The sequence below is a fragment of the Chaetodon trifascialis genome, chromosome 2, assembly GCF_039877785.1.
Source record: "Chaetodon trifascialis isolate fChaTrf1 chromosome 2, fChaTrf1.hap1, whole genome shotgun sequence".
Classification (NCBI taxonomy): Eukaryota; Metazoa; Chordata; class Actinopteri; order Chaetodontiformes; family Chaetodontidae; genus Chaetodon; species Chaetodon trifascialis.
Window position 1 is genome coordinate 9,320,381 of NC_092057.1, and position 27,658 is coordinate 9,348,038.

Sequence of the window (27,658 nt, forward strand, 5' to 3'; positions counted from 1 at the left end):
ACCTGAAGGATATCATTAATACCAGCAAAGGTTTGGACAGAAATCAGTCTATTTTAATGGAAATGGCGTGTTTGGTGGACTGAATATGTTCAGTGAGAGTTAAACTTTAGTGAACTGTGATACACAGATTTGCATCTCTGACCAATTGTAAACCATTGTGAAAGAGTTGACCATTAAAGTGTGAGGGAGGCAGTTTTCCTCTTTGTATCTATTTTGCCACAAATAAAACTAGCAAAAACTAACGTTAGCCACTGTACGACATCCAACAACACCTATTTCATGAATACAGGCAAATGTATATACTTTCTATGTCATACCAGGAAAATATCAGGTCAGATACAATTGACAATGGCGTGTTAAGTCAAGACGTGGACTTTTTTAATATTCTATTCTGTTATTGATGCTGCTGTGAAATTCGGAATTTCCCCTCGAGGGACGAATAAAGGAATATTGAATGGAATTGAATTGAATTGAGTTGAATTGAATTGAATTGAATTGAATTGAATTGAATTGAATTGAATTGAATTGAATTGAATTTATGAGTAAACATGTACAAAGTCCAAGGTTAGCAACTGCACTACTTTGGCCACGTTTGCTATTGCACGTAATCGTCCCAAGTAAACAAAGGAGATAATGGTGCAAACTCTGTTGTCACATGCCAAAAACTCCCTGTCTAAATGTTGACACTGCAAACAGAGTTTCTGAATGTCTTCACCATTGAAGGACTTTTTCAAAGACTCACTTTTCAGTGACCTACAGTAAAAATGCATTTGTGTGTGGACGAAAGGCCGAAAAATGCATAGAAAAAGCTACATTTCAGAAAAATACCCTAGTACATCAGGCAGAAAAAGTGAAGTGAAGACACCTGTAGGAGTGAACCATCTTTTCCACAGAGATCCAAGTGCAGGAGACATTTTACATATTATGAAAGAAAAATCTAACATGAGACTCACCGATAAGACCTCCTAACATTCTACATTTGAGAGAATGTCAAAGCAACCGCTGGTCTCCAGGCATCTCTCAAATGTCAATCCCAAACACAGGTCAAAGTAATATGCACCAATCAAAGAGTCTCCTGCGTCCAGGTACTGACACTTTTCCCCACAACTGCACACACTGACATTGCCGCCATGATTATGGAAATATCTGTTTAGCTTCAGTATGTGGCCTGTGTGTCATGGTGACCTGATTTACAGTGAGAGAGTGCAAATGGTAAGCTTCAATAAAACGCACCTCTGATGGATGACCGGATCAATGGTTGTATCTGAGCTGGCGTGGCCTCTTTAACTTTGAGGTTTTATGGGGATTATTTGGTTATGCTAGAAAAATCAATTTGATAAAATCACTTTTTCTTTACAGGATTTTAATTTTCCATTTTCTAAAGCAGCGGCAGCGGCGTTCTTGCTGTGGCGGCGCATAGAAAAATCCAATCTGAGTATCGCTGCACAACATGAGCCTTAAAAAACATTCTATCTTCCTCCCAGCAGTGGTGAAAACACACTGTTATTATGCCCAATTTACTGCATTTTCTACAATCCCCCTGTTAAGAGACGAGTAGGGTCGCGTTACGTAACTTTGCAACACTTCTCAGCAGCTTTTGACTTCACACGCCCCTCAATCCCCCTCTTCTCGCTCCTCCGCTCTCTTCTCATCCCTTTATCCCTTCTGCCTCGCTCTCTCTGCGTCCCTCACGTTTGCGCTCTATCTCTGGCTCTTTCCAGTCATCTTGAGCCTCTCTCTGCCTCCCTCTCTCCCTTCCTCCTTCCTCTTCTACCATGGCTTCACGCCTCATTGCGGCCACAAATCTTTCACGGCTCTGCTCTTCCCTGACTTTTCTCAACTGTCTCTCCCCGCACACCCTGGTTTCATTGAATCGGCTTCATCCCCCCCCCACCCCCCCCACTCTAATCTCCATCTAGCCTCCCTTCTTTCTTCTGTGTGTTTCAGACGTCACACACTATAGGCTGTATAAATTTTCCCCAACGATGAGAGGGAGGACAGAACAAAGAGTCCACCCCACCTCTGTCCTCTCTAACTCATTTTTTTCTTTTTCCTCCCTCCATCTCCAGCTGCCATGTTACACTCTAGTCTTTTTATCACCAAGCTGTAGCAGCTGGCAAACCAATCTTATCCCTGTGTGCTCATGACGTAGAACTACACACAGTTTATAGTCTTACATTAAAGTGCCTCTCCTGGGGTTGAATAAAAACTCATCTCGGTTCATCAAAATTACACACTTAGTTTTTTCCATGTGAAAAATCTCTTCATGCCTTTAAGTTGTTGGGAAGTATCTCTCCAGCCGCCCTCATTTAGTATGCTCAGATGTATAAACATGCAAATAGTTACCGCCTCTTTCTCCACCCGCCCCTCCGCTGCTCGCCCGCAGCGCGAGCTGACCTGCTCACCTTCAACTCCGCTCATCAATCACACAAACCTCTGCTTGTTTTCTGTTTTGCTTGGTACGGTATGCCGTACAATGGCAGGTGAAAACATATGGAAGTAATTCAGCCATACATGTTCATATCAGAACCCAATCCTGAAGAAGAAGAGCGCACAGTGTCGCCTATCATTAATGTAACGGTAATAGATAACATGAGCTTTCAATTTGACTACGTTATTGTGATATGAAAAGCCCCACCCTGCTGGTTGATGGGATTGGTTCCTTAAGTATGTGACGTATGAAGCTCTGCTGTCTGGATCTGTGTTTTTGAGAGCGTCATTGGTCTGCTGTCACTGTCTCAGCCGTTGCTTTGACTGCTCATTCCACGCTTGATATGTCTTGTAACATACTGAAAACATCCCACTGACATTATCACAAACTTGATTTGCATTCGAGCAGGTCTTTAACTGCTTCCCTTGTTACTGCTCAAGGGCACTTCCACAGGGATGGATTGTTGTCTGCTGCAGGAGTTGAACTTGTGCACAGTTCCACAATGAAAGCTACTCTACGTTCAGCTGATGAGATTTCCGTTTGAATAGATTTTATAGTCTTCAAGAGCAAATTCAGTAATTGAAAGCAAAGTGCTTCAAGCTTCAGTTTTAAAACCGGCTAAAACCATTTCCTGGTAAAAATCATTTTGTCGAACTCTGCGTTTTATTGGCCAATACATAATTAGCAAGAAAGCAGCAGCTGTAAAAATGTACTTCAGCTATAAATCTTCACAGCTACTTTATTTGCCTGTAATTCTCTTTATGAAAATGAATTTTGATGACAAACTCTTCTTTCTTTATTGGTTGGCAGAGACTGCTGTGATGCACATTTAAACAGTGGATTGCAAAATCTATTTATGCTCAACACATCCTCATACCCAAATGACAGAAGAGATCAATGACTCCCAAAATGACACGTCACCTTTGGACAGAACCTGCAACAGAGCTTCATCCTCACATCATTAACATTGTGAAATGCTCGCAGTGTGGTTTGGTTTAGGCACCAAAGCTATTTGGTTAAATGTTGGGCAATAATAAGTCAACCATGACTTTCAGCTTCACACTGGACATGAACAGTAGGGTCAACTCCTGGGTCAAAGTCCTGTGTTTGTTGGACCCATCCATCCACCCCACCTTCCTCCATATGCAGACTTTCTTGCTCTTTATACTACATCACCTCACTTCAGCCACTAGAGGCCGCAACCTCAATAAATGTAATTATAGCTCACATTAACCTGCTTGCACGGTCAACCTATACAGCTGTTTTTCTGGTGAGGACGGGCTGTTATGCTGACATAACCATGATTTTAATGTGGCCTGCTATTAGAGATGAAACTGTTACTGTTACATCATGTAAAATGCTAACTCATTGTCTCTGTTTCATTTGATGTTCTCACTTCCTTTTATTAAACGTTCCACATTTACGCACCACCTCCCTCTTTCCCCCTCAGTCTCGTCTTTCTGTGAGGGCTGGTTATATTATGTGTCAGGGTTTGTCAGCTGTTTGATTGCCTTCACCCTCTCTTCAGTCTTCCCCATCTCTCTCAATCCTTTTTTCCATTTCCCTGTACATTTGGAAAGCATCAGTCCCATCGCATCTCCTCACTTCCTCCGCTTGTTTGCTTTGATTCCCCAAGCTACACATCAGATACTCGGCCAGTCATCTTTCCCGAGCTTCCCTTCCTCCTCTGAACCCATCCATCCCTTCCTCTCCGAGGGGACTGTGCTGCACTGATACACCACCGACCACAGCGGAAATAGATTTTGAGGGTCCGCTTGGCATTTCATATGTTGATGTCTGCTTTTCCTAAAACCACTTTATACCTCCTCATTATCTCTTTGCTCGTTGCTTCTTAACATGATAACTCAAAAACAAATTTTATGTAATTTAGAGCACAATTTATGCCATTTAGTGGCACACATTTTATTACAAGTACACACTGATGTTTTTAAAAGATCCCCTCCAGATATGTTTTCAGGCATATAAAAATCCTCTGCTTTGATTTAATAATTTTTGTCGTATATGATTTTTCCACAATTATTTTGCTACAAATTCTTAAAATTAAATCTGCTCCTTCTCCCTCATTGAAAAATACAGATTATTCCAAATATGCAAATATTGTTCATTTCAAAAGTTTAACTGCAGGGTACAAGACGTCTTGTACTTCATTAAAAGTCTATTCTCAGAGTACGTGCACTGCAGGCTTCAGGTTTCCACATCACAGCTGTGTAAATGGCATGTTGGACCATGACTGGCTTCCAAGTGGGTTCTTAACAACATTTGGATTATTCAGTGGTCAGATAATTAGGTGTTGCCAGTCCTTAAATTATGTTAATTGTGTTTAATATGTCATTTTGTAAGAGGCTCATATGCTCAACACAACACCAGGCAAGCATCCTTCTCTGCTGCATTTATAGTTTTTATGTTATGAAGTATAAATTACATCACTTCCTGCTTATGCCCTTCTACTAGAGACATGACAGTAACAAGAGACGCCAAATTTTCTGCATTCAAAAGCTTCCCTCCTTTTTTCTTTGTGCCAAGAAACAATAAGTTTTGTCATGGATGCAGATCCAATAAATCTTTAAAAGCAATTCACAGGATGTCATTTCCGATTCCCCCCCCCCACACACACCCACACACACACACGCGTGCACGCACGCACGCACACACGCACACAAAATTGTGAAGCAGGCTGTTCTTTCTTTATCTGTCACATTTACCTCAATTTGTTTAGAAATCATGCTGTAAGCGTGCTCTGTGTTGCTCTGTTATGAAGAAAAATTGTGTCTTGGTATTGAACGATATTTGTGACATCCCTACAATGAACTAAAACTATCATGAAATATTTTTTTAAAAAAAAGGGGGGCTCGGGTGTCAATTTCTGTTGACAGCGACATCCTTTCCTTAATGTAAAAATGAGATATCTCTTTGTGGTACTTTGTTGCTGAATTTATTTTCTCTTTAAAAAAAGCCAATACACAGATCACATCTACTGCTTCTCCTGCTTTTCCCGATCAAGCCCAAACTGGCCTCGCTCCTTCCTTTTCCCTCCTTATTTTTCTTCTCTTCCCCATCTCTTTTTGACTCCACTGCTTCGAATGAGGCACAACTTCATTAACCAAGACGTCCTGTTGGATACATTTACACTTCAAAGTGATGGAAGGAGAGGGCAAGAGACACAGACAGGGGAAGATAAAGGCAAAACTACAGAAGAAAGCTCGAGAGGAGGAGTTTGTGAGACAAAAGAAGTTAGAAAATGGGAAGAGAGTCTGGGAGAGACAGAGTGATGATCTTAGGGAGGTCAAAAATTCATAGGAGACTGAAAAAAGGGAAACGGGAAGGAGTGTAGAGAGCATGGCAGCGAGGAGGGTGGATGGAGACAATGGAACAGAGGAGAGTGAAGGTAAGAAATGTTGTAAATTGGCTGGAGGAGAGGAGGGATGGATGAGCGACATACTGGGGAAACTAATGAAACCATAAGTCTCCAGAGTAGTAATGGTCATGAACACCCCTGTTAAAACCAAACCAAAAATCTTACCCAAGGAGAATTAAGCTGCTCTAGTTCATAGATTTAAGATGTGACCAGCGGTTTTTAGGCTTGACGTCCGCCTCACGTGAATCCTGACACTTCTGTTTTCAATCAATATGGTTTGCGTGTCACTTGAGCTTTGTGCACTTATTTGTGACCTGAAGCGTATTTTTACATTTCAAGCCAGCTGTTTCAGACGCCTAACTTTGGTGATTGTATGTTAAGAAGCACTACCAAAAAGCAGGACACCTCCACCAGTTACTGCTCCTGAATGTATCCTGAAGACACTGACGGAGCACTGAAGCTTTAGCAACGTCACCTGTGTAGACATGGTATGATAATAAGATAATGGTGTTACTCATTTGTTGTAGTATGACCATAACTGGTCATGTGATTCATCTGAGTGCCTGAACACACACCTACTAATTCTGGCTACCTTATGTGTCTGTACCGCTGACATTTTGGAAAAAACTTTAGCTGCTGCTGCTAGTTACATAAGGATCATTTGTATATGTTTATTATTAGCATTTGCATGTGCAATTTTAACTGAATTATGTGCTTAGAAGAAGACAGAAGATTTTTTCGGCAAAGGGCAAATGAAGAAGCTTTGCAAAAATGTCATTCTATTTCTCACACAAAATCAAGCCCACAATTCTTTTTTTCATTGGAAGTCAACATTGTACAATGAAATCAATGGATGACTCATCATCTGTATGAAACTTTTATTTAAATTTGTGAGAATATTGCACTACAAAGCAGGCCATGGAGGTGTGCTGTTAACAGTGTCGTGTTGTGATCTTATCTGGTTTTGTAAGTGCAGAAATGGCAGGCTGTTGTAAAGGAGCCTTTATCACTATAAACCAGGGATGGGGAGCCTTTTTCCTATCAAGGGCCATTTCAATGTTTATAACACCCTCCAAGGGCCATACTAAATTATTGAACACATACATCACACTAACCTTTAATGCGATGGCTGGAGCTGCTGCTTCTCTGTGGCGGGGGTATTTGATGTCAAGTGGAAATGAACATGATGCTACTTGCAGCTGGATTTCCAGGGCTGGGTCAGTCAGTCTCAAGCAGAAGAGTCTTTGCAAAAGTCAGTTTTTAGAGATGCAAACTTCAGCATGTGTCTCCAGACAGGGAAAATCCTCAGGGATGTCTTGAAGCCTTGAGCTAGTCGTTGCTTTGCTACTCCATGATTTTATGTTATTGGTTGTCGGGGACATCAGCTAGTCCCAAGTCAAATGGTGTAGCAAATAATCAGTTCCTTTCGTTCACTTATCATGTCCTGAAACTCTCCAAACGCCTGAAGGAGATTTCACACTCACCAGCACATTCAGATGTCACAGGAGACTTTTGTCAATGCCGAGTAGGAAAATGCAGTGTTTCCTCTTTCCAGTTGCACTTGTCACAGCTTTAATTTCACTTCAAATTATTCCGCATTTGAAAGCAGAGAGCTGAGAAGCTGACTGGGTCCTTGGAGCTTGACATTCACCTCTGAGAGGTGCTTTGTAATGTCCAGCATTAAGGCACACAGTCACATCAAGTTTTCCACCATCTCCATGATTCCTTTGAGATAAACTGACAATTTGGAATAATTTCAGTTTGTCTGTTGCTAGCAGCACCACAGCAGTAACAAGACACTCCTTCACAGGTTTGAGCTTCTTAGCTATTAGCTCGCTCGCAAACGATCTCATTGGCTGCATATGGCCCAGAGGTCAGACGTCCCCAACACTGGCTCTAAATTAAAATCTGAAGATAGTCTGTAGTATCACCAAATGTGCTTTGGATAATTATCCCGCTTTTACCAGTGGATATTATCAAGACAGTCACTCCCCCACAGCACACAGGACATTCTGTATCTGTGGGGGGTTGATAGGTTTGTTGATTAATTCCAGGTATCAGTAATAACTTGCCAGCGGGCTAAATATTTGACTTTAAAACACCATTGTTGTGTACTCTGTTCTGGCAAAAAGATCTCTTTGCCTATTATGAGATTTTCATTGTTTGTGAATTGTGATATTTAATTTTATTCCAACATGGCTTCAAAATATCATGTTGTGTGACATCCAACACTTGGTTTCCCCAACTCCAACCACGATCATGACCCTGACTTGACATGGCTTCCATATGCGGCTCAGACCCTGCAAACTTTGGGCTCAACTCAGGCCTATCGACCAGCTTACTTTTCTTGGTGTAGAAATGTGAAAGTATCATTTATGTCAATTACAGGCCACTGTACCTCAAAATGACCACTAACTAATACTGACTGCCAAAATTGACTTAATGCCTCTTTAATAACCATTTCCTCTTTGGCTAAATTTCATTCAGCAGGAGCTCTCACAGTTCCTGGTATAATAATTACAGACCCAGGCAGCAATTCAGGGAGTGTTGTCCAAATTATGAAGCAAAATTTCGCTTTGATTGCTCATTTTTAAACACTTTGCTGCGATTGAGAGAGTTGAGCTACACAAATGTTTCCTTTGATGTAAAGATCAGATAACTCTTTGTGTTGCATTTCTTTCATTTCTCTCTAAAACACATTGAAATAAAGAATGCTAAACCCAGAGAGTCTGTGTGAATGTGCGTGTTTATGAGCTTACCTGTTTGCACAGAATCACCGGGGTATGACAGCACTTGGTGACACCTGCACTGACCACCAGCAAAACAAGTAGTGCACACCTGCAGCAAAAAAAGAGAAAACAATCGTTGGGATAGGAGCTGAAATAGATTAGAAGCTGCGCTGAATAAATGGGTCTTCAGTTTGGACATAAATATTGGGACGCTGTCTACAAAAGAGTGGCCTGCTCATTCATCACAAAACTAAGAGCTTAAAAGTTTGACTTTAGACTTTATGTTCACATACTGCACAATGATGTACAATTTCTGCCTCCTTCACAGATTGGAAAGGAGGAGGACTGCAGATGCACACAGGGAAGATGGATGGTTGAATGTCAGCCGTCCTCTGTTGGGGTTATCTGAGGTGGCAGCTGAAAAGGCTGACCAGGAAAACTGGTTTAAGACTTCAAGTCCTAAATCTCCCATCAGTCACAGTCCAACTTTCTGTTTACAAAACAACACAATTACTCAGATGGAATTAATACTGGGTAAGATTTGCTTACAATAACCATTTAGCCACATTATCAATGACTGATAACTTAATACTGATATTAATATGTTCTGAAAGTTGATTAAAACACCAACAGCAGGGTCTCCACTGCTCCAGAGAACATAATTAATTTAATGTTCATGCAAGCAACAACAGCAGTTTATTTGGAATAATAAAGACAGGGGAGTTGTTAAATTGAGCGTCTTTATTACTGTACTTTGGGCCACTGTCCAACTGGCCTGAGGTTGAATAACAGCTGGCAACATTTAAGGCAGTATACAGAAAGGAATAAGAAGCTGCATCACTTTTCCTCAACTCCAGCAGATGAGCTCATTAGCAAATGATTGAAAGCTGTGGTTGCACTGGGCAGCTCCTATGGGTATTGCACACATTTAGTTTGACGGGGAAAGTGTTTCTATGTTGATTGAAAAGTTGCATCTCTCTGTTCACGAGTGCTTCAGGAGAAACTAAATCATTAGAAAATGTCTGAGCTTTAGTCAAATTCTTACGCCGTTATCTCTTTAGCGCTGTTCATCTGGGCCAACGAGGACAATGTGTGAAAACACCGCTACAGATTCTGTTCATGTCTCTTATCAAAAAAAGCACAGTGATAGTTTCTCGATAAAAAGAAATTAATGCTGACATCAGATAGCAAGTAATTCTTCACGCTCAGAAAGCCTGAAAGAGCAGAGTCAACTGAGGGTAATCTAAAATCTGGACTGCTGCTGATTTTCATCTGCTTCCTCTTGTGTTCTTAGCTGGTTTAAACATCCTGTGGAACTGTGCCTGTAAGTCAATCATGCTTAGCCTGAGTTACAAGAAATGAAATCAGATTGAGTTTGACTCCCCCTCACTGTGAAAATGTCAAAGCAGGCAGGATGGCAGGTTAACAAACCTCTGTCTAATAAATGAGTGACTTGTGAGTCCATGTGACCTTTGTTTACAGACCTTGTGTTAATGGCTGAGCTCCACAGGACCAAAGCGTCACAGTGCCGGGACTGTGGGCAGAGATTTCACTCTGTCGATCTAAATTCTAGACATTAAATGACATCTGCTGTTCGTGCCAACCTGAATAGACAGCTTGAGTGGCAACAAAGCGTAATGTCACGTGTACCAGCAGCAGGTAAGTGCACACCTGAGACATCCCGGTAAGCATCTATTTAGAGATTTGAAGGTCAATGGATGTTTAGGATACATATGACTGTTATTCGAGCAGCATTTAATGACTATTTTTCACTGCGTAGTTGGCATTTACTTCAATGAAACATACTCATTGAAATGATGTTGAAATAATAACAAAACAATAAAAGTAAACTAGATGTCTTTAAAAAAAAAAAAAAGCATGCTTCAGTCATATTTAACCCATTTATGATCTCAGTTTAATTCAATTCAATTCAATATTCCTTTATTAGTCCCACAAGGGGAAATTCCAGGTTACAGCAACACCAATAAAAGATAGATCAGATAGATAGATAGAATAACATCTTAAGAGATGATAAATTGCATTTGCATGCGAGCATGGTTATGTTGGTCGCATAATTCCCCCAACAGTTTATGTTTATTATGCTGTCGAAGTGATGTTTCCCTGTTTCCAGTTCTCCTAAAATCAAGTCGTACTCACAAAAAATGGCAGCTTGAGCCATACTCACTGTTGATCATCAGCTGAAAAAGACCTAACATTTCATCATTTTAGTTCAGTTCATTTCAAAGATTCATTGTCGCTGAAAATGTTGTTTTATTAGTGAAATTAGTGATTGCATCACCTTTCACACACCTTGAAGTTAAAATACCGCTTTTGAGTGCCCAGAGTTAAGCTGTGGATTGAACTTTCCCTTCAGTTCAGTGCAAAACCAGGCCTTCATAAGCAGTGTTTCTGAAGTTAAAAGCTCAACAAGCAACAAAAGCACCCCATCATCGTTGTTTACCAAGAACTCAGCTAATTTGGTTAAAGCCACTTTGATTTGGTAAACTCCGTTCAGCTTGAGGATGCAGTCTAAAAGAAGTGCACTGAAGACGGCAGCTGGGAATCAGGAACGTTGCTGAACACAACACACAAGGAATACTACAAAAGTGAACTTTTCCACTCTGGATTGGGCTGAACAAAACTAAGCGTGATCAAAACTTTCGCGTTGGGTCCTTTTTTATGAATTCGACATGACTTGGAGCGCTCCAGTATCAGTCCGCCTTCTTATCACTCGTCTGTGTAATTTGTCCCATTAGGATTCTGCTGCTGTAATCCTCAACTATCGTCACAGGTGGATGCTTCCTTCCACTTTTCATACAGAAACAAGATAAGAAGTTTGGGAGCGCCTCATCTCTATTTTCAAACACTCTCCTGGCTCCTAAGTGCTCAGTGAACAATCAAGATTCACCGCTGATAGCGTCGCCCCAGCACGGATTTATCTCGATTGCCATCCAAAAGCTTGTTTTTCTAATGGGAGGTGGAATTCATTTCCATCCCCTCATGGAGCACAGCAGAGTGAGGCAAAGCAGGTTGGTTGGCTAAGGATAGAAAAAAAAATCTTCTGAGACTGAGGTGGGGGGGGGGGGGGGGTGACAGGAAGAGAGAACCAGAGAGAGTAAAAAGGAGACATAAGACAACAGAGAGCGATTTAGATGGAGAGATTATAGGGTAACAATCAGAGCGGCAGGAATAGAGACGAGCTTCTTTAAATTGTGTTTTACTTATTTTGCTTGTTCCGTCTCTTTGGCTTTGTCCTTTTGCTGTGAGGAATGTTGTGTCTTCCTGCGTGACTCTCCCTTCACATAAAGACTCTTTTGATCATATCTGACAGAGCAGCTTTCCCTTCACCTCTGCGTCTGCCATCTCTCTCTCTAATGCTTCTCAATGCCTCTCTCTCATTAAACATTTTTTTCCCCAGCTCAGCTTTTTATCACTTTTCTCCACACATTACTCTGTTTCTCGCCAATTTACTGTCTCTCCACCTGTCCCCCTTCACTCCATCTTGTTTTTGTCTCATGTTGCCTTTTCCTCAGACAGTCTCTCTTTCTCTGTCTGTCTCTTTCTGTCAGTTCAATTTGATTCGATTCACTTTGCTCTGTTGAAGTGAATGTTTGATGAAAGGTAGTGCTACAGTAGACCATTGAAATAAGGAAATAATGAACTGGTTCATTTCAAGCATAATTTTAACCTTCATGACTGTTCCTTCCTTATGTGGACACAATGCATGTCCCCATAATGTAAGTCACTGAATTCCAGTATGAAGACTTGGGTTGAGGTTAGGGTTAGGCAGGTAGTGGTTATGGTTAAAGTTAGGGTAAGTCTCCAGGAAAAGAATGTAAGTCTGTATAATATTACCCAAAAATGACCATCAATGTGTGTGTGTGTGTGTGTGTGTGTGTGTGTGTGTGTGTGTGTGTGTGTGTGTGTGTGTGTGTGTGTGTGTGTGTGTGTGTGTGTGTGTGTGTGCGCGTGCGTGCACAGATCTGTCTTTAGCATTGGCTGTCAATTTTTCAATGTGCACTGCATTATTTCCTTCTGTTCTGATGGACTGACGTGGCAGGACAACCCACCAGATTATCCAAATTCAAACTCAGAAAGACATTAACAAATGACTAATATAGAAATTAACCTAATATTAGCCATCTCAGTGTCTGATCAGTTCAGCCCAGTCCTTGTTTTTCTCGTTTCTCTATTTAATATTACCTCCGCATCCTCCCCTATCGTCATCTGTGTCCCTGCCTCTCTTCATCTCATGTTGATTTAATTTGAGAGGCATTAAGATAATTTGTATTTGAACCGTTAATAGATAAAAACATGCGATACCAAGTACAGAGCTAAATGTCTTGTTGATGTTATTTCCTTCTTTTTATCTGCGCCTCAATCCTCCACCTCCTCGTCTCTTTCCTCCTTTCCCCTTTCTCACATTCTCATTTTTACACCTCTTAAGTGAAAAAGGGATTTAATTAAAGAGGAAAAACCAGCTTTGCTTAATCTGTCCCCAGGGTTAAATTTGGGGTTAAAGACCTTTTTAAGGTCAATACACATGAACTCAACAGCTCAACTCCAGACAGACAAGAACACTGATAGTAAACGAGATTGCTAAATAACAATGTCCTTCCCGATTGCAGTCCTTTCGAAGATAGTTTCTTTTCACAATATATCTGCATGGCAGCTACGTATGGAAAGACAATGGTTAATGCACATAAACCATAAGGCATAGCTAAGGGTAGACTACTAAAACATTTGGTTCAGGATTGTGGATAAACATTACATTCATCATGGACAAACATTAACTCCAGGTGCATGATGGGACACAAACTTGTATCATTAAAATCAAATGTGTCACATGTCCATCCAACACCCCAACCTTCACAACCTTACTTTCTGCTTTGTTATATAAAGGACACACTTTGTCCTGCATTGGCACTGAATATTGCAAATGAATGGAAACGCTGAGGTGCAGATTTGTCCAACGTGAGCATTCTGTAAAGACACTTGGCATCACATTTAAGGTGTGACGAGAACAAAGACAGCTGGAAGAGCGTAGCAGGCACGTACAAGTGTAGAGCCAAGACGATGGCTGGTTTCAGGTTTTTATGGTGATTAAAAAGAACGATAACATAAAGAGGAAGATGAAATTATTTTTTATGGCCTGGTGTTCGTAGGATTAAACTGTTTTTAAAAGTTAGGACTTCCTTTCTGTTGTCTCTTTTTATCTTTAAACCTTACTATGTGTCCCCTTCTTCATTTTGTACCCTCATCTTCACAGCACTTAACCCAGAAACTAGCTGGTTTTCATTATAGCATCTAATCAGAGGCTGATTTACACCTGGTGCCGCAAGTGAACTAAATTAACAGCAGCTAAGATCAGTGTAGGATAGGAAACCAGAATACCTGTGAGTCCCAACACAGAGCTCCTTTAGATGAAGCCAAAGGAAGGGTATGGAGATCTCTCAGACCATAAATGATGTGCCATCTGTTTGTTGGTTCACATTGATTGGAGTCATTGAACATCCATTCACAGGCAGGTCAAAGGTCAATGAGAACCACCAGGTTTCACCAGGGTGACTAATAGACACATAAAGTTAGCAATAGCAGCTGATCAGCAACATTTGCTTGTGCAAACAGGAGTCTGCATTGTTAAGAAGACACTTCGTATATCATCTGTGACTGGAGGATCCATAGACCATTGCTGCTCTGAAACAATGATTATTCAATGTATCTAACCCTCACCACATCGAAGCACAGGAACTCACTAAATCAGGTATTTTTATGCTGATTAGTGATTAAATACAAAGTATCTTAACTGTATCAAGAGTACACCACCAATACTTCCAATAGCGTTGGATAAACTGTACAGGGCCAGAACTCTCAGTATAAAAATTAAAAAACTCTGACAGTACAGAGGCTTTATGTACTGAAACATATTACAAATGTAGCCTTATGGGAGCCAGACATGTCCCAATGAAGAAACCAATTAACCACTTGGAGTGTGGGCTGGAAATTGTCAGTACAATTAGTTTCAAACACCATAAATCTTAAAATATTGTAAAATTGTTTTATTAGACAATAGATACATCTAAAGATAGATTTAGAAAAACATGTTAAGTAACCTGCAGTTCAAGTTAAAGACAAACTTTTTCTTAATTCTATCTCATGTGAGTTAACATGTGCTCTGCATCTTGCAGCGTTTAGCATATTCTTTGGCATAGATGGAGTTCAGTACCTTGCTGAAGGGCATCTTAGCGGTTCCCAGATGCCTAGCCAGACTTTCTCAGCCAGCCACACCAGTTACAATGCTACATCTTAACTCCACCACCCAAACCCTTGCAGCTAGGTGGTTTGCCCAGGACAGCAGCAATATGTGTTCTTTTGTAGGAACAGATGTCTTTGGGTGAATTGGCCCACGCAGCACTGTGTAATGGCAGCCATTTTCGGACTAAAGTCTATAAAAAAGGCGAGCTGGCTGCTGTGAGATGCAAACTGACTCTGTAACCTGCCACCATCTGTCACTGCCTGGATCAGCGGAACAACCAACACCTTGGCCTCATAAACTCTCTGATTATGCTCTATGTAATTAATGGAAGTGAAGTGATGTGCAAAAAATGCCCAGTGACAGTGAGCCAGAGAAGTCACAGCAGAGTCTAGGAAGATATAAGAGAGATACAGAAAAGAGCATGTTGAACAGAGTAGAATACCCCATGACAAGAGACTACAGTTAAATAGTTATTACTTTGATCCACTAAGCAACATCAAAGAGCATGGAATAAAATATATGTTGCAAAAAAACTCACCTCGAGATTAATTTAGTTGTTGTAGTCAGGCTTTAAAGACATTTCAACCATCAGGACTGAGGAACACCAACTGCTAACGAAGATTTGATCGTGAACACTGTCTGAGTTTGGCTGTAAACCGGAGTTTGTCTTTCTTATAACTCACCCTGGTGCATGATGGTACACAACAGCGTTCACACAGCAGTCATGGTAGCTCACCTGGCAGAGCATATGCACTATGTGCTAAGGCCTAACTGTGGCTCTCTCTTTACCCTGCCCTGTCTCTCTTCAACTGTGCCAATCCAAGAAAGGCAACATAAAACCTCTTCTATGTTCACCAGCCAGCTGCTAACTTTGTTCGTCTGCTGTTTGGAGCTGGGCAGGTAGTGAAGATGTTACCAAACCATGTTGCCAACTATGATTTCATGAATGAGCAAACTCCAACCGCTGATTAAGGAACAAGCTTTTAAACGTTACCTGATGTTTCCAAGGTCAAAAATAAACTTGACATTCACTGATAGAGCAGTTAGGAGAATATCGGATACCCCGTGGACACTGTATCCTTCTGCTGAGGCCACCTTAACTTCTATGTGTGTTACTTTATTAACAGAGAAGTAGGTTAAATAATGTTCAGTCTCGATATTGATAAATAAGCGCACTTGCACACTGTGTTTAAAAATTAAGGCAGCTTATGTCAAGAAGGTCACAGCTGAAAGAATTTGGCAGCAAACTGCTGTCTGAACGGCAGAAAATCTGTTAGGATAGAGAGATTTGCCTTGAACCAAAGAAAGAAAAAAACAGTGTTCTACAGATATTATGAGCTTTCGAGAAAGCCCCATGGAGATCAATGTCTCCATGGTCCTCTTGGTTTCTAGTGACCAAGACATGACTCAGACCTGATTTGGGTTAAATCCAAATTACATTCAGTCTTATCAGTTTTGAGTAGGGTCCAATTCTATTGCTGTAAATCTTGGGCATTTGTACTAATATACAGTATATTTATCCCTATAATTGCAGACCGCGGGGTGCATCATTATCATTACACAAGACTAATGTGCTTTTTGAAGGAAATACAGAGGATGTGAATTGTGACATTCAGGACAAATGAGATGCATGTGCTCATTAATTGGTGTCACATTAAGCTGTTCCAGTGTTGGTGCTCCTTATGATTTTGGATTAATACCTTTGGATTCACATGGGGAAGGGTCCGGATCCCTTTCAGATTGAGCCTCTACAAACAAACATGCCTGAAATGAATGAATGAAACCTACTTGTTGATGGTAATAACCAAAGACAGAACGAACAGGCCACATTTTACATTACACACATCGTAACTCATATTGTATAAGGAAAAGCAGGAAAACAGGAAGTAGTAAGTGGATAACAACTTTGGCTGTGAGGATGACTCAAAGCGTGTCAAATGAAAATTCAGCAGCCGGCTGGATGTTTACACCAAGCTGTGTGTAAGATGATGACACAGATGATCCCACGCCTTGCGAGCAGAGGACCCCCAGGTTTATAAGGTCTGCATGTCGACTGTGGATGAGTAATTTGGCTCTAAACCGTAAACTGAACATGTGATTGAGCGAGGGTGAGGGTCAGAGCGGCGTATACGAGCAAAGGGACAAGGACCAATTTGAGCAGATGTTGATGAGATCTGTTAGATGTAATGGGAACCAGTGACCCAGTGAAATCATCACTGATGGACAGATCGATACCCAGCGAGACAATTGAAAGTGGTGTGTATTTGCGTGTCTGTAACACACCACGACCTATCCAGCTCAACCCATCCACCTCCGCTCTATGTGTCATCTGTTCTTACTCTTGCCCTCCTCCATATTTTTGCTCCTTTCACCTCTGCTACTTCATTTGCATCTCATCCACCTTTCCTTCCACTTCCATTTGATATGTCTCTTGTTCTCTTACTTCCCTTTCTCTTCCCTCTTTTCTTCCATTTCTGCTCCTTCCCGATCTTTTCTGTATCATCTCTTCTTTCCTCTCCTTTCCCACCTCTTTCTCCAACAACCTCCTTCAATAAGCCTCCTTCATTCCACTCCCGTCCTCTCCTCTCCCTCACACCATCCCCTCCCCAGTCGTGAGTGACCCCCCCCCCCCCCCCCCCCCCCCCGCTGTTCCATCCACCTCCCTTCATTTTTCTTTCCACTCCTGTACCTTCCAGACCACGACTGGCACGACTCTCTGTCTAGAGGGAGCCGGCCGCGAGACCTCGAGCCATATTCTACAAGAGGAGGGGAAAGGAGCAGGTGGAAGGGGAAGAAGAAAAACAGCTATGGTGGAAAGAGTACCTGTTAGATGATCAGATAGCTTCAGCAACGCCCTCCACACACCACCTTTTCTGACCTCAGATTGGGAAAATCAACCATCAACCATTTCTATAACTTTCTGATGGTCTAACATTCACACCCACTTCATGCTGTTATTAGTTATTAGTCAGCAGTGCGGAAGTGAGAAAGGAGCCAAGCTATGAAATTCTCTCTCAAGCTCTCTTTTTTCATTCTTTACACAACAATTTCTGTCATTTTTCATGCGAACAACCAAGCGCAACACTGGTATGGACTGTCTGAAAATGTGCACCTTAATCCCTGATTGCTGAAGCTAAATCTAACCTAACCCTACAGCTTAAATAAGAGAGTGACCTTCTGAGAAGCGATCTATAAGAAAGCAACATATCAGGAGCAGAGGTGTTTTCATAAGTGGGAGTGGAGACGCAGAATGCCTTAAAGATGTGCTCTCAGATGTGAAGAGGAAATGCGACAACTGTGCTCCAGCTGATCCTGAACGGCAGCTGACTGTAATTGACTGACACGCAGCTACATTGATGTTGCTCACATGTTCTCTGTATCTCTCCTACAAGTAAAGTTCATTTATAAACACAGAGTTTAGCTCTTGGTTATTCTGTCTGATGGAAAAACACACAGAAGTTCAAGATTGCATGAAGATGGTTGATAACGGCCTCCAGTTTGGGGTTGGTCTCCAACATAATTGATAAACATGAGGTTGCACAAAAAAGAACTGAATTGGTTTTAAGGCAAAGACTTCACAACTTGCTGGTCTTCACAAAGATAGAAGTACAAAAGCGCTCACAAACACCGCTATGCTATAAAGAGATTTTTTTTAAGCCCAGTTAAGACAAAGCTCCATTTGTCTTTTCATTTGGCTCTCGCTATCTGTGTCTTTAATCTGTTGTCTCTCTCTTCTTCTTACACTTTCTCTCTCTCTCTCTCTCTCTCTCTCTCTCTCTCTCTCTCTCTCTCTCTCTCAGTCTGACACACACACACACACACACACACATTTCCATTGTGTGAAAATCAGTCTAATCACCGTTACCCTTGCAGTGCAGAGAAGCACATCTTTCATCTCTAAATGAGTCACTACCTCTGCTGGGCCGCCAGTGGCGCAGCACAAGTCATAACAACATCAACATTCAAACACACGTACACTTACAGGCTTCATGTGTGCCCTGATGCACGTATTCAAACTCTTAAACAGAATTCATGAGCCTTGACTCATGAACACATCCATAAACATATGCACAGCGCATGCTGTGCACACCAGCACGCACTGAGGCCGCACGCAGCAGCCTTGTTGCCTGGTAACAAAACTTACTTTTACGAAAATAATTTCTTTGAACAAAGTGATGAGAAGATATGGAAATGTGAAGGAGGGATAAAGAGATGAAAGGAAAATATCAGAAGATGAGACAGCAGAGAATGAGCAGATTGCAAACGATTCAATAGTTTCCTTTAAAAACTCATTATGGGGACACAAAAACAGACTGAGGTTTGTGCACTGACTGGTGATGTAGAAAGTTTTATTTATCTCCTATTTACATGTGATCTATTATCATCATGAGCCAACTTCACACAAAGAACCAAATTATTTTCAGGTATTTTCAGTATACATTTACTGACGCGCTGCTGTTTCAGCAGAAGCTGCTTTAGCTCTGATTCATTTTCCATTCAGCTCAGATTTCAAATTAATGGATGCTTTCAGTGAATGGAGAAGGTGAATTAAACTAAACTCTCGAACAGCCCTTTGAAGCAGCGTCAAAAGTGTCCTCACTCGAAAGTCTCAAGTTGGACCTCACACACAGAACAACCAAAGTACAGAGATTAGTTTTTGGCAGCTCTATAGACTTTGATTGATTCCTCAGTGACTTTGATTCTGTTGTTTTGCATCGATTCGGTTTTTACCACTGTGCCAATTTTGTGATAGATAACGGATAATCTTTGTACGCCAAACACACACACACACACACACCACACACGTGGCACAATGTCTTTTAGTGGAAATCACACCAGCACACCAGCATTTAAATTATCTAACACACTGTTTGACTTGACAAACATCCACAAACCCCATGGGAGACATTATAGTGTATCTGCTTTAGTCCTGACCTTTACACACACTTTCCTACACACAAGCATTAACTAGGCACTCTGGCTGTATACATTTCAAGTCTACACTGTTGGAAAGTAATTCTCAAGAGCCAACCTGCGAGCGCGAGGAGGCGGTGACCTCTCCACAGCCCTCAAGTCATTTTCCGTTGCGACCTTGTTACTCTCGGGGCCAGTGCTCTTTGATTGGGTCAGAGCTTCCAGTCTCACTAATTGGCTATTTGGCACGACAGATGACTTTTAATTTATTTGGACGGGTGGTAATTGCAAGTCTTTGGGAAGCAACAGCACACAGGCTCAACGAGGAATACCGGAGGGAAGAGAACAGTGAGGGAGAGAATAATAATTATGTGGATGGTGTTACTCTAAAGGGCGCCGGTTTGATTCCCCAGACTGGTTTGGAGATGTGTATGGGTAGGAACAAAGCGCCAACCCAGTTCTCAAAGGCTTTTTCTGTAGTTGTGCCATTGAGGAAATGTTTTAATCCTTTGGTGATTCATTGGTGCAAAGTCAAACTTCAGTTATGGAAATATGTACATGTATGTTTGTAACTTGTCATACAGTTTTCACATGCAGTCGTTCCTGGTGTAATACAGTTCCTGCAATTTCTCCACATCTGTATCTCCACTATTTTCTGTGAGATATGATGCAATATGTCCTTGGGTTTGTCACAAGCTTCATCTGACAACAAAACTGACAACAAAGGTGTAACTCCAGGGTTCATGGAGCATGCCAGCTCCTGAAGGGAAAAAATCAAGTATTTCAGGGAGGAAAATACCTCAGAAAACACAACCTGCTGAGGACAGGAACGCACGAAGGGAAATCAGCTGAAGTCTGATGTTTTGTGACCCATCCACACTCACTTCATGCCTATGTGGACTTTGACCTTTTTAACAATGCCACCTTCCTCCTTTGCTCCTGAAATTTTGATTTGATAGGTCTCATTTGTGTTGTAATGGGGTGATTAGTGTGATGTTCACATAAACAGTACATCATACTGGATGTATGCATACATGCAACATACATGTGAACATTTCTGTCTGTTTGTCAGCAGGATTACAGAAGAACTATGGGCCCAGTTTTCATGAGCAGATCCAAACCACCAGGCAGATTCACAAATTATTTTTTGCCTCTGTTAACATTGCAAGATTGGGCATTTGGCCTCGGCTGAATAAATGCCGTACATCTTAAAATCCAGTACACAGTAGCCAAGTTCAATAGTGACAAAACGTGGCCAACTGTTAAAATATGATGACTCCGTCTCACAATCCACATTCATGAGTAGCAGTGATCTTTTGAGGTAGCCAAAACATGTAGCTTCTAAAACTTCATTTATGGAGCACAGTGGGTTCACATATGATGCAACTAATTGTCAGAAATAAAGGACAAATGTTTGAACTTTTCGCTTCATGAGATGAAACAATAATTAATAGAGTATTTTATCGTGGTTGCGCTGGCAGATTTGCATATCACAGAGTTACTTAATGTTTCCTTGCATGTGTTTCTAAACTTTAAAGGTTTAAAAATAAAGGTGTGAAAAATGCCTTGGAAGGCCACAGTTTCTAGAGCTCACATGTTAACAGCCGCCTCTTGAAAAGCACATACTGTATCATTTTTCATCTGATTTTACAGCCCTGTCAGAAATGAGTTTTATCTCATTTGGTGTCAGATTTGTATCTTGAGCAAAGAGTGGCTGACATTTGGTTGACAGATGGCTGACATTTTCTTTTAAGTGCCTGACACTGATGCAAGAATTATGTTTCTTGTTTACCTGTCTGTTTCTCATCTATTTCAAAACTATATGCCAAAACAAATATTAACCAATCACGAAATCAAGGGAACTCCGCTAACCACCGGTGGAACAAAACAGAACAGAGAATGTCATGGATAAATGACCTCTTTCAATTTAATCTGAGCAAACAGCCTCTGACTTAGATACATTTACATTTTAGTCATTAAGCAGAAGCTGTTCTCTACTGTACAGCGGCTGACAATAAGGGAAACAACAGACCCTGCTTAAAAACTTTCACTGCCAACATGGAATCATTAGTGAGAAGTGCAGGGGTCAGAAACACAACGTCCTCGCAAGAAATGGAACAAATACTACTGTTTCCCTGAAAAGTCATGCATATGAATGACTATTTTCGTTGTAATGGAAATGTGTTAAGAGGACAAAGGAAGACCAGGTGTAAGTAACTGAAAGGGTTGTGAGGAAGGTGAGAAAGTAAGGACAATGTGGGAGGTAAGGAGACGTTCACTGCTCATTTTCAAGGCAAATTTTACCTTTATGCTTGAATACATGACCGATTCTCAGTAAAGACAAACTGGGAAAAGTTGCACATTTAGAATGGGTTATTTACAATTTTAGGTCTTTAGTCTCAGTTTGGTTTGTTCGCACATGTCAGATCAAACCTATTTCAATGTGAAATGCAAGTCCGCATCAGATGATGTAGCTCATGAGAGAGGCTTCATGAGTCCTCCAGCACGCTTGGACAGTTTGCAGCCAAGTGTGAAGCGGAAACAAATTAGGATAAAATGGATCGGACGATCAACAGACGGACTGGGAGGGGATTTGGTGCAGCATCTGCAGTGATGCCAGATTTTTACCATATTGTTGTGAAGAGTGGTGGTGAAACCTCACTAATGGTCATGAGCTTTCCGTAATGATTAAAAGTATAAGATCAGGGATACAAGAGGCCAAGATTAGACACCCTCTCAGGGTGGTTCGGATCAACCTTGGGCACAAAGTAGGGAGTCTAAAAGGTCCATAAGAAGCTTAGTGTTGAGCTGCTGCACCTTTGCATTGAGAAGCGGCAGGCGAGGTGGTTCGGGCACCTGATTAGGGTGTCTTATGAACGTCTCCCTTTGAAGGTTTTCTTCTGCATTTAAACCTAAGAGCAGAGCCAGAACATGCTAGAGGGACTAAATAACCCATCTTGCCTGCAAATGCCTCAGCTTCCCCCAGGAAATCAGCTCCCATCGTGACCAGGGTCAGAAAATGGATGTATGGACGTGTGGAAGGCTGTGTCCACATGCAACAGCAGTGCCATCCAGTTGATCAAGAGGGAGACCGAGAATGAATCCCACTGCGCTAATAATTAATGAATGATTTTTGGAAAACCTTCTGTTTAATCCAGATGATCCAGTGACGCTTAAACGCTTCTGTTCAATTCCTCGAACCTCTATCCTCTGACCGGTATGACACCAGATTACACATGCACAGTTTCAGCAACATGAAGCTGAGAAAGTTCAATCATGTGCAGTTTGGATGACAGATGACCAGAAAATACAACAAACCATCTTTTCTTTTAGACCAAATATCGTACATTGCAGATGGGATTTCACTTTTAGAGACACACTGAAGACACAAAAGGAAAAAACTGCTCAACTTTAAATGAAGCAGCTATAAGACAAACAAGCGCAAATATAGACACACATTCCTCAACAAAGATATGCAAACACACACACACACACACACACACACACACACACACACACACACACACACACACACACTGTGAAAGATTAGCTTTGTACATACCATGGTACAATCCTCTTTGAGGGACTTAAACTTTCTCATTACACGTATACAGCCGGATTTCTTGCCAGACAGCAAGAGGATGATTTTTAGTCAGAAAGCCAGAAAGATAAAGGAGAGACGGAAAGAAAGCACAAGGGAAAGCAAGAAAAACAGTAAGCTGAGAGAGAATGGAAGGGAGGAAAAGAGGGAGTAGCAGAGAGGGTGAGGAAGAGAGAGAGAGAAGAGAATGATAAAAAAAAAATCAGGGGAGATATGTAGGATAAGAAAAGAAAGGAAGAGGGAGTGACAATGAGAGTGTCAAAAAGGAGGAAGCCACACACACTGTGAAGAGGAATGAAGTGTGTGTGTGTGTGTGTGTGTGTGTGTGTGTGTGTGTGTGTGTGTGTGTGTGTGTGTGTGTGTGTGTGTGGTGTGTTACCCTGACATACTGTACAAAGGAGATTGGAACGTAATCAGGCATACAGCAGGTGCAGCTCAAGGGGAATAATAATGGGCTCATACACACTTGAAAATAAATTTGGACACACACACATACACACACACATACACACACACACACACACACACGCACGCACGCACGCACGCACGCACGCACGCACGCACGCACGCACGCACGCACGCACGCACGCACACACACTGGCAGACTGTTTAACTACACATGGTAAAACACAATAGGACAGACTGATATCAAACATGAACTGTCGTGCAGGGCTCCAAACACACACAGTCTTGAGTTAGTGGAGGACTGTGAGCAGATAAGGATGTGGTCTCGCTCATCAGATCACAAAGCAAGAAAAGCTGATTTGGGATCTTTCAGAACTTGCTGAGCTTATGCATTCTGCAACAAATGGATAACAGAAGTCTCTAAATCTCTTTGTCTGTGTTGGATTCTGTTTCTATTGAACTGTTTTCTCGGCCTGTTTATGTTGTCTGTGCTGCATTTCTTGTTGTAACAGTTTTCATGGTGTCCTCTTGGCCGGGTCTCTCAATGAGACTCTAGACTGATCTTCATTTTAAGTGTCCTGGTGTTCCTTTTTAACATCTGCCATCCATCCATCCATCCATCCATCCATCCAATCAGTATTATAGTTGCTGACAACTGCCATGATGTTTTGTCATCATTCTTCCTCATCTCTATGCACGTATTCATTATTTTCCACATGCATGCGCACGCACGCACGCACACGCACGCACACACACACACACACACACACACACACACACACACACACACACACACACACACACACACACACACACACACACACACACACACACACACACACACACACACACACACACACACACACACACACACGTCCTCCGCTCATGACTCAAAGATCCTTTGAACCAGGTTGCAGAGGTACTGTGTTGCTATGGCCACCGTGACGCTGACATCCAAGAGTTTCCATAGCACCAATCAGCCCTTCGGCCCCACCTGATGCTCTGTGGACCCTGACGTTCACACACTGAGTGAGAGTGAAAATAGATCAGAAATTGATCATAAATTGATTGACATTTTAACCGTCATTGATCATGCTCAGACACCGGATATACAGAACTCAGCCATTAAAGCGGCCAAGAAACTAAGGACAGGATTTCATATTCAATGGTGTGTTGTCAGCTCAGCATCCCTGTCTGCCATTATGAATCTGGATTTAATGTATTCAAGGTTGGAGGTTTTACTGGCGCAGGGTTGCCCCCCACATTACTTTTTCGTTTCAGAAACCAAGCGGCAAAACACGTTTTTCTCCCTGATGATGTGTCATTATTGGCGTGGTGACTGCTCATTGCAATGACGCATTTTAATGTGACTTTTTATTTATGGGAATTTTTGTACATTTAGATATGAAAATAACTAACTTTGTAAATGACAAAAACAAACAAACAAACAAAAAAAACACACATAATTTTTCATTTAATCATTTGGTTAACTGCCACAGCCTCCACCTGTTGGGAATAGACACTAGCTAACAGAGATTTCATTTTTTTTTTTTTTTTCATTATCTCGGCTCGAGATAACTTTGAAAGATGCAAATATTCCCAAGGTAGGTAAATCTAATGAAAAATGCAACTCAGTTGCATTGTGGGAAATGTAGGATCCAGTGTTTTTGGAGCTTTAAACCCATTCTCAGGGAGAGGTCAGGTCTTTTGGAACAAATTTTCCCATTTGTTGATGTTCCACTTCCATTTTGTGGAAGTGGAGCAGTAAATCCCGTGAGTACCCTCGAACAGTCAACAACCCAAATACAGAGAGAAACTAACAAAACAGAAAACTATAACGTAGGACAGGATTGACACGAGGACATGAGGCGGGTCAGTTGCACCTTAGTGTGATATGACAACCCTGTCTCATAGAAATTCTGTTTACATAAGACTGATTAGCATTCATAATTATGTGTGCTGATAAATGTAATCGCTACTTGAATTCTGTTCAAAAAACAGCATGTGTGCAACAACACAGGTCTTGGCAGGAAAATAAATATATTTTATCTATCACAACCTAATAAAGGTTATCTGATGCCGCAGCAATAGTTGAGACATCCCAGCAAATGAGGGAGACAGAGATGCAGCAAAGGTCGAAGGCCAGAATTATATGAGTTAATGTAATTTGTGAATGTAAATCTTAAGCCATAAGAACTTTTAAGCATTTTGTCGAAGCATGATAAAAATAGGGGCGATGGCGGGCGTTGTAGCTGTAGCGATGAAATGATGTTGAGTCGATCATGGTGCCAGGCTTCCTTTTTCAACTACATTATCACTTAACTTGCTAAAAAATGAGACCAATTTCCACATAATTTCATCATCTCATGGTGTACAGATGTGATTTCAGCCCATAAACATTAGCTGTTACAATAGTGCCAGTTAATGGGGATCCAAATGAAATAAACATGAATTCCTCAGATTTTATTGAAATGATTATTTCTCCCCATAGTTAACACTTTATTGTTAGAATACTTAGAGCTACAACTGCCTACTCTCTCTTAGCATCTTTGATGTGTCCTGCTTGGTCAGTGGATCCTCTCATAGACATGTAACTGCCTACATTGAAAGAAATCTATATCACTCTACAGGTTTGTGGAAATCTGCTTCCTCTACACGAAATGCGATTCAGAGGTTTCAATGAAGTAATTTAGCACACAAGGTTAAGTGTGTCTGGAATAACAAGATGACTTTCTGACAGGTTTCAATGGACAGGTTTCAATAGAGTGAAAGCCAAGAAGACAGTGCAAGAAGAAAAAAAAGAAAAATTACCCTTTTTCCCAGCTGGGAGCCTGAAAGTACAACTCCAGCCTCGTACTGTTGGACACTGCAAAGCTCCGCTGGGACAATTAGCAGCCGAAGGAGAAGAGAATGTGTCTCATTAACTTTCACTTTATAATTGGCTCCCATCCTGTTCTGGGGATTTGAAATGGCAACTTTCCTTTGTGGTGCCCCCAGTACACCGCACACGCCTTCTGGCATTAAATGGAATCTCTTAAAAAGGTTATTCTAAGCATATCCATGTATATAAATTGGAGGCACACTCATTAGAGAGCTCTGCCTGTTTGTATACATAATTGAATTTCTTATGCTCCAAAAGCAGGGGGAAAAGGTTTAGTCACCGGGTTTTCTCTGAAGCTTTAATAACTTCAGGCATTTTTTTCACTCCGCTCTAATGTTTGGCATCTAATTGTTTCTACAGTCTTTTGGGAAAATGTTTATCTTCAGTCATTCTCACCTGCAGACAACAACATTGCCTTTCGAAGCACCATAACTCACACTGTGAGACATTTAACTGTGCATTAACCTGCAGTAAATAGGGTGAACAGTTTCCAAACCTGGTGCATAAATTCAGGTGACACTGAACTCTGAAGCTGCCTTCAACCAGATCATAGCCTGCTGTGTTAATATGAATCTGAAGTCACACTTCTGACTCTTAAGCATTTGTTTTCACAAATAAACATGATAACTACAGCATACCCATACTGCGTGGGCAAAAGTACAGCCAGTCACAGCTCAGTGCAGTTCAAAAGAATCAAATAAGCCTACACTTTTGCAATAAAGTGATATAGCTTACAGATTAAAGCTCAGCTCCACCACCTTATGTCCAATTCACTCAGTCTGTGAACTACAGTTAATGTCATGCAGTAGTTGTACTGTAAAACCACCGCAACATCCGTGAGCCTCTTCAATCCTGTAGATCTTCCCTGAGGCTTGCGTCCAAAGCTCAGTGAAATATTAATCAAAAAGGTATACCTTTCTTCAGAGTTAAGTGATTAATTTTTTCATAAAACATGTATCAGTCTCTGATGGATTAAAGGTTCTCTTCATTTACCTCCAGATTTTCACTGCTTCAGCACACGCTAAAAAAACGCCCTTCTATCGTCTAAGGACTGAAAACTAGACA

General features: G+C 41.3%; 1 protein-coding gene across 1 annotated transcript in view; it reads right to left on the reverse strand.

Annotated features, from left to right (window-relative positions):
* LOC139340536 (protein phosphatase 1 regulatory subunit 29-like) overlaps positions 1–27,658 on the reverse strand; it is a 236,834-nt gene that overhangs the window by 102,712 nt on the left and 106,464 nt on the right. Inside the window, exon 3 of the mRNA XM_070976414.1 lies at positions 8,567–8,645. The gene's annotated coding sequence lies outside the window, so the exon portion shown is untranslated. The remainder of the gene's footprint in view (positions 1–8,566; positions 8,646–27,658) is intronic.